This window comes from Garra rufa, chromosome 6, assembly GCF_049309525.1.
Source record: "Garra rufa chromosome 6, GarRuf1.0, whole genome shotgun sequence".
NCBI lineage: Eukaryota > Metazoa > Chordata > Actinopteri > Cypriniformes > Cyprinidae > Garra > Garra rufa.
In genome coordinates, this window is record NC_133366.1 from 51,079,352 (window position 1) to 51,088,173 (window position 8,822).

Here is an 8,822-nt window from a genome sequence, read left to right on the forward strand (position 1 = left end):
ATATATATATATAATATATATTATATATATATATATATATATATATATACTTAAACTAACTTAAACTAAAATCTATATAGACACATTTAAAAAACAAAACATTTTCAATTCTCAAATAAAAACAGAACGTTTGAAATGTTATATTTGTGTATGTATTTGAAACATTTTGTAACATTATAAATAAAACCAAACAAACAAACAAAACACTGGAATGCAACTCTATTAAAACTCTAATTATCAAATAAAAAAAAATCAAAGTGTGTGCATTTACTTTTTTTTACATTTTAAATGCTACAGTAAAATTTATAAATAAAATAATTAACAAATGACAAAAACAACAAAATTACAAAAAAACTAATTCTCAAGTGAAAACAGAAAATTTTAAATTAAAGTGTGTATGTGTATTTTAAATATTTCAGAACAATTTAATTATGTTACAGTAAAATGTATAAATAAAATAAGTAAAAATAAAACAAATTACAACTTACAACAAACATAAAACAAATATATTACAGTAAAATTTATGAATAAACAAATAAAATAAAAAATGACAGAATGCAGCAATACAAATAACTTTAATTCTACCAGAGAGACTCTGAGACGATAGAAATTTGAACATTTATTTGAATGAATGAATAAGACAGAAGGGTTAATGGTTTCTTTTGGCGTGGGCTCCATCCTTAATCCGTGACTGAGGTAGACTGCATTTCCTGCCTGAAGATGAAGGCAGGGGAGAGCCTTCCCCCACGTGGTATGGATGGTAGCCAACCTGGTGGTGGTGGGGAGGATGGAGGGGAACTTCGGGTACGACACCTAGGGGCAGCAGGATGGAAGAGTAAGTTTTGGTCTTTTATTCAAGGCGTCAAGCTGCTATTGGTTGTCGAGATAATCATGAATTAGAGTCATCCTGGTAGAACTTTACGCTAAAGCTTTCATTTCTACCAGAGAGACTCTGAGACGATAGAAATTTGAACATTTATTTGAATGAATGAATAAGACAGAAGGGTTAATGGTTTCTTTTGGCGTGGGCTCCATCCTTAATCCGTGACTGAGGTAGACTGCATTTCCTGCCTGAAGATGAAGGCAGGGGAGAGCCTTCCCCCAAAGAAATAGAGCCCGAAGTACGAGTGATAATGGAAAGGTTAAGATTGCGTGAAAAGGGGAAGCCTTGTAATTTAAATTAAGAAGCCACGGTTTGCTTCTAATAATAGTCACGATAGGCTATGCAGGGATGTCTTTAAGGGGAGGAAGGCAATCTGCGACGGGTTAAAAGCCACGATTGGCTTATTTTAAAGATCTGATTAATTAAACAATATTGATAATAATTAGTATTGATATAGTTCTTATTAGTAAAAGTAAAATGGGCACGATTGACTTTGCAAGCTGAAGCCACGATAGGCTCTCACGGTTAAGCCACGACTGGCCGTTCGAGCAAGTTCCGAACTTTTAAAGCCACGACTGGCCGTATAGCCTCGATTGGCTTGATGTGAGGGACCACGTTAGGTCTTGGGAAAATAAGCGAGCCACGATAGGCAATGAGTGTAAGCCGGGACGGGCGTCGAGCCTCGGTATTGAAGGTTTATCGTGGATAATATAATAATCCAAAGGCATATTGTAGAGTGTGTTATTGATAATAAGAGCTAATAATTAAGACGATGGTAAAAGCCACGACTGACCTCCGGTTAATGCCACGACTGGCCGTTTAAGCCGCGCAGGCTTGAGTTAGGACCATGCTAGGTCGAATAAATTAGTAAAGATAAACATAAAGGAGCGGACGGCTTCGAGCCGTTATTGCCACTGGCGTTATATTGGAGGCATATCGTGCATAATATAATAATCCAATGACATATAGTAAGAGTGAGTATATAAGAGCTAATAATAAAAGCCACGACTGACTTTCGGTGAATAACGAAGCCACGACTGGCTTTCGGTGATTAGCGCCCAATATTGATGCCACGACTGGCCGTATAGCCTCGATTGGCTTGATGTGAGGGACCACGTTAGGTCTTGAGAAAAAAAAGCGAGCCACGATAGGCAATGAGTGTATGTCGGGACGGGCGTCGAGCCTCGGTATTGAAGGTTTATCGTGCATAATATAATAATCCAATGACATATTGTAAGAGTGAGTTATTGATAATAAAGCTAATAATAATGAAGACGATTGTAAAAGCCACGACTGACTTTCGGTAAATGCCACGACTGCCGTTTAAGCCGCGCAGGCTTGAGGAAGGACCATGCTAGGTCGAATAAATTAGTAAAGATAAACATAAAGGAGCGAACGGCTTCGAGTCGTTATTGCCGCTGACGTTAGGTTGCTGATTATAGTGTAGGCTTAGTCTATGAGATTACGAACGTTAGTATGATAAAGAAAATGCAAAGACGTCATATTAGTTGTAGGCTATAACGACGACGATAAGTAAAAGCATGATTGACTTTTGGTAACTTTAACCACCATAAGTAACATGAACAATTCGACGTAAAACCACCACCAGTAGCTAGCGAATTCAACGTACCTTGATGATGTGAGAGACTGCTGTGCATTCAGGACCTTATGAAATTCTGATCTGATATACGTTTCGTATGCCGAAGAAGACCATCTTCCGAGCTGTTTGATGGTAGACTCTGGAACCCCTCGTTCAGCTGTCGTAGTGGCAGCGCCGATGCGGAAAGGGTTGCTAGTATAAATATAGGGTGAAGGACCGGCGGCTGTCAAGGTGGTTGACGAATGAATTCTAAACCACCGTTTAGTAATAGGTAACCCACTTAAGAGAAAGAAAAGAGGTGACATACCAGAAGTGCGCAGCCGTATTTTGAGAAAGTTGAGCATAGAAGCGAAAGGGCATAGAGCCAAATTTATTTTGAAATTGAAATTATGACACCAGACCCGGGGAATCTGATTTTGAGAGTTTAATCAGCAATGAAAAGTTATTAGGTGAAAAGTGTAAGTCTTGAAATAAATCTTTTGTTGGATCGAAACGATTACTATCGGAAGTAAACTCACCAATGCGCGAGAAACCAAAGAATGCAGTTTAAAACGTAGCTTCGAGCAGAGCGTTGGAATAGTTGTCAAGTAAGCCGTTACAAAGTTTTGAGACTAAGGTCTGAAGTATGCGGAGTGTGATAGGCTGACGTTTAGCTTTGAACACGGATTTTGACATACCCTGGAGAAGTAATCGAATGAAAGGGGACAAAAAAAGCTGGGGCAATTAGGGATATTAAACCTTGCGTGGAATAGAACACCAGCCGGAATTTTACATATAGTTGAAATATTAAGTTGGCATGATTAAAAACAGTACGTGAGGAAAGCACACACGGTCGGTCGAAATTAAAATGGGAAGTAACGGAATTTGATAGGTGAAGCGAAACATGATGAACCGGGACCAAGCAGAGTTGTATGCTTTGAGAGTTGACAGTGCTACGCCTTTGCGATGTACGATTTGGCAGAAAAAGGTTGTTAAAATCCAAAGGCCTGTTTAATTCAAGAGAATTTGTTGCAGCGTGGGCACGGCGTCGGATCCTTGTTGGCCGCTGGGTAAAGTCGTCGGAATACCTGCAAACGAGAGCGAGAGAGAGCGTCAGCTTAGACATTAAAACGACCTGGAATGTGTTCGGCTTTGATGATAAAATTGTGCGTCATGGATTGCCAAGTTAGACGTCTTAAAATAGACATGATAGCCGGGCAAAGCTAACGACCTTTGTTAATGATGTGGACAGTGGCTTCGTTGTCGCAAAACGAGGTAGTACGTTTCCGTAACCGGGCTGAGCCCCAGAGAACGCTAGCAACCGCGAAAGGGTAGATTTCATAGAGAGCGGACAAGGTGGATTTTGAATGAAATAGACAAATCGTGAGGCCACTTTTCTGCGAACCACTGCCCTTGGAAGAATCCCCAAAAATCAATAGAAGTGGTTGCTTCGGTATATAGTTCGGAGCGTTGGATGATTCGGAAACGTCGTTATAGAAGGAAATGCCATTCCAGTTGTTTATGTAGCACTCCTGAGAAGGAGAATATAATGAGCAACACAACAGTCATGCGATGCTTGTTCACCGTCTTTATGTGAATGAAACAGATCCAACAATCAAACACACAAATCCGCACAACCTCAGAAAATGACAGTCTTGATACCAACTCAAATTACATGTGAAAAATACCCATGTCACACATATGTGTATAACAGCACATGTATACTCCCAATAAACCTATGATCTGTAACTTCAGGTGCTTAACTTAAGAATATACAGTAACACAGCGTATAAACAACGCCATGTTCACTCAGTACGAACACGCTAACGTGCTAATCACATGCATTAGAACACCTAGACGCATGTAACACGGTAGCACAGATATAACACGTTCACATACATTGCCAACGACTCATATAATGAACATTCAGTGCTTAGTAAACCGATAACCCTTTTCTTTTAACATTAATCATACCTGAGAAGGAGAATATAATGAGCAACACAACAGTCATGCGATGCTTGTTCACCGTCTTTATGTGAATGAAACAGATCGCGTGAGCTGATAGGTGATCTCGTAGTCACATGGTGACGTGCCGTGTCGGCGTACACGGTGACGTACTGGCGTACAACCAATTACAGCGCAAATAGTCACGCATTCCCACACTACATCTCCTTCCAAAACAATAACGATGATAAAGATATAATTAATATATTACAGGGTACCACATTTAGAAGAGACCAAAACCTAAGGTCTGAAAAACAACCGTCATCTAGGAGAAGCGAGTCGCTTAAATTTGCAACTGAATGAGCCAAATGCAGCATGCGAGACATGAAAGAACGACCTTGTTGAGACTGCCGAGAAGAGAAAGCAAGTCACGTTTGGAAGTTAAGCGAGACATGAGGAACGGTTCCATAACAGACCTGATTCGGACAAATGTTTTGGTGTGGAAGAGAAGCTTCCATCTTAATAGTATCCAGAATTATGCGAGAAATTCGAGACGTATGACGGGACCGATTGTTTTTTCTTCTGACGAAGGAACACCTAAGTCACAAAATACTTGTTTAGAGTATCGAGCACGAAGCTTCAGAAGGAGGAAGGTCGATAAGCAGAAAATCATCAAGCAAATGTAACGCAGCTTGCAAATATTTAAAATAAGAACAAACAGATTCATTAAAGTTATTGCACAGAGGTATACCATTGAATTCATAATTGGACGGCCTTATATGGCGAGCGCGGGGTTTGCGGGATCAGCACCATGGAGAGCGACCGGAGCACGGCAAGCGTGAACTTTTTAGGGCAGAGAGAGAAGCGGAGTGGCCGTGGGAGCTACAGCTCGAGTCAGAGTTTTTTGGCCTCCGAAAAGGCGAATAAGCAGGTCAGAGTCAACCAACGAAGGCAACAGGAGAAGCAGCTTTTGCTGAAAAAGACTTGTGAGACTCGTAAAATAAGGTCCCGCCATATCTTAGATTACAGTCTGCCATAATGGCTAGATAAAGTTCTAATTCCTCTCTGCGATTGGGGAAAACTAAAAGCAATGACGAATTCGGTAAAAGGCAGGTTTCGTTGTAGCCTGGGATCTGAAGTTAAGTAGGACTGCCACGTCGCCACAGTCAATCGTCTGCCTGTCAATCACGGGTCGTGGTAACAGCAGTGCGGCAGGTTAATGTCTTTACCTGAGATGATGTCATATCTTATTTTGGGAGACACTGAAGCAGCAGCGGGTGGAACGAATGGTCTACCGAAAACCTGGGCCTTCGGAGCCGTTGAGAGATTGAACGCTGCAGGAGGAAATGACGTAGCGGCGTTTTGTAGCGGAGTCTGAACTGGAGATGTTGCGAAAGTCGACGTGGCAGGAAAAGTGGAGAGTGCAGCAGAGGAAATAGAATCGATGACTGAAGGGGAGACTGAGACGGAGGCGGAAGACGTCGCGGGAATATATGGTTCGGTTGCGCGCGAAGCGAAGGCTGACTGGAAGAAGCTCAGACTAGTTTCGAAACATTTCACGGTTTCGATGAGCTGGAGAAAAGCGGATGATGAAGCCGGAAGGCTACCCAGCGTGTAGGAAGCAAGGAGGATGAGGTCATCGTGGGTCAAGTCGTTGCTGACGAGGATGCCGGAATCCAGTAAGGTGGCCGCGATATTCTCGGGAGGCCACTGAACCCAGGGAGATTTCTTAGAATGCGCATACTCCGGTGCAGGGAGGCGGGCGAAAGAGGAACGGAGTCTTCGTCAGAGATTGCAAGATCAACGAGCGGTTTTTGAAACATCTTGAGCTGCTAGAGGAATCGACCAGACGGAACTTCGGGTACGACACCTAGGGGCAGCAGGATGGAAGAGTAAGTTTTGGTCTTTTATTCAAGGCGTCAAGCTGCTATTGGTTGTCGAGATAATCATGAATTAGAGTCATCCTGGTAGAACTTTACGCTAAAGCTTTCATTTCTATTAACTTTTAACTACAACTATTAATGAAAATGTGTATGTGCATTTGAAACATTTTATGTTACAGTGAAATGTATAAATGTCACATGTAATAAATAACTTTAATGCATCCTTGATGAATAAATGTATTAATTATTAATCATTGAACAAAACACTAGAATCCAAGACAAAGCCAGATAAATAAACTGATACATTTTTTTCAATTGCTACATTTTGTCACACGTTTTTTAACTGTGATATTTTTTTTTTCGCTAAACAGAAAGTTTAAAAGAATGACATTTTAAATCTTTAGTAAAATTATAAATGCCACTTTCAAGCATCCTTGCTGAATAAAATTAGTAATTTATTTAAAAAATCTTACTGACCTCTAACTTTTGACTGTTAACACTATAATCGGTAAGGCAAAGTCAGATAAATAAGGAGTGAAAAGCACTGGCAGCAAGTCAGCATCTAAAAAAATATAATTAATCGTATGTGGCAAATGCAGAGCCCTCATCCGAATATGGATTTCCAATTTGCATAGTTCAGCCTGCGTTCTGTAAGAGAGCCGCGGTTCAAACAGGTCTAAAGACGAGGCCTCTCCACTCTTTTTGAGTATCTGCTGCTGAAGCCGGATCCATGACTGGAATTAGGAGTCAAATCGATGGTCCAATGGAGCGTCGGGGACAGGAGTCTTTATTCAAATGAGAATAATTGATTGGTCACCCTTTTGATTTACATATAAATGAAACCTTTTTATCAGTCCGTCCACCTGTTTGAACCTCATCAGGAGCCGCTCCCCTGTGAGAGATGTGACGTGCTGTTGGGCTTCATTCGCACATCAATGAGTGACGACTCGGGTTCTGACATCGCACGCCGCTTTGTATTCGGCTGCTGTCGCCACATCACAAATGAGATATTCGCCGACTCCATCACAATGAAAACATCCGGCCGGTGGGGGGAGGCGGAACCTACTGCGACCCATAAGGTCACTTTCAATATTCATTAGTATTTTTACATATTTTGGGGCCGCTTTTAGTGAAACGACTGTACAGAGAAGCATTCAGAAGTTTGGGGTTTGAAAGCTTTTTAATGAAAGAAGTCTCTCCTGCTCAGGATGGATTATTTGATTAAAAATACTGTAAAAAAATAAATATTATTGTAATTTAAAATAACTGTTTTCTGTGTGAATGTATTGTATGATTACATTTATTCCTGTGATGCAAAGCTGAATTTTCAGCATCATTACACCAGTCTTCAGTGTCACATGATCCTTCAGATCAGATCCTTCTCATCAAATTCTCACAAAGCCAAATAATCTGAGATGCAATCCACTTTAAATTTCTATATTTTTAGAGCTTCTAGGAGAAAATAAAGATGGCTATATAAGAAGAATCAATAAATAAATTAATAGACCTTTAATTTTCCATCAGTCTCATGATGTAAAAGTGTGGCTGATGTTTTATTTTCTCAAAAAAAATAAAGTAAAAATTGTGAAATATTATTTTGATTTAAAATAACTGTTTTTGTTGTGAATATATTGCATGTTTTAGTTTATTTCTGTGATGCAAAGCTGAATGGTCAGCATCATTACTCCAGTCTTCAGTGTCACATGATCCTTAATAAATATTTCTCATCAAATTCTCCCAAAACCAAATAATCTGAGATGCAATCCACTTTAACTTTCTCTATTTTTAAGAGCTTCTAGGAGAAAATAAGGATAGCTATAAGAAGAATCAATAAATGAATTAATATACCTTTAATTTTCCATCAATCTCATACTGTAAAAGTGTGGTTGATGTTTTATTTGCTCAAAAAAATACAATAAAAACTGTGAAATATTATTGTAATTTAAAATAACTGTTTTTGTTGTGAATATATTGCATGTTTTAATTTATTTCTGTGATGCAAAGCTGAATTTTCAACATCATTACTCCAGTCTTCAGTGTCACATGATCCTTCAGATCAGATCCTTCTCATCAAATTCTTCCAAAACCAAATAATCTGAGATGCAATCCACTTTAACTTTATCTATTTTTAAGAGCTTCTAGGAGAAAATAAGGATGGCTATATAAGAAGAATCAATAAATTAATTAATAGACCATTAATTTTCCATCAGTCTCATACTCTAAAAGTGTGGTTGATGTTTTATTTGCTCAAAAAAAAAAAAAAAAAAAATACAGTAAAAATTGTGAAATATTATTTTGATTTAAAATAACTGTTTTTGTTGTGAATATATTGCATGTTTTAGTTTATTTCTGTGATGCAAAGCTGAATTGTCAGCATCATTAGGCCAGTATTCAGTGTCACATGATCCTTAAGAAATATTTCTCATCAAATTCTCCCAAAACCAAATAATCTGAGATGCAATCCACTTTAACTTTCTCTATTTTTAAGAGCTTCTAGGAAAAAATAAGGATGGCTATATAAGAAGAATCAATA

The 8,822-nt window shown here is 39.1% G+C and overlaps 1 long non-coding RNA gene across 1 annotated transcript; it reads right to left on the minus strand.

Annotated features, from left to right (window-relative positions):
- Positions 1 to 606: 606 nt before the first annotated feature.
- On the minus strand, positions 607 to 4,954 carry LOC141337133 (uncharacterized). The gene is made up of 2 exons (XR_012355733.1): positions 4,437 to 4,954; positions 607 to 3,550 (listed from the first exon to the last, which is right to left on the minus strand). It is a non-coding gene; the product is annotated as an uncharacterized lncRNA (long non-coding RNA).
- Positions 4,955 to 8,822: the final 3,868 nt, after the last annotated feature.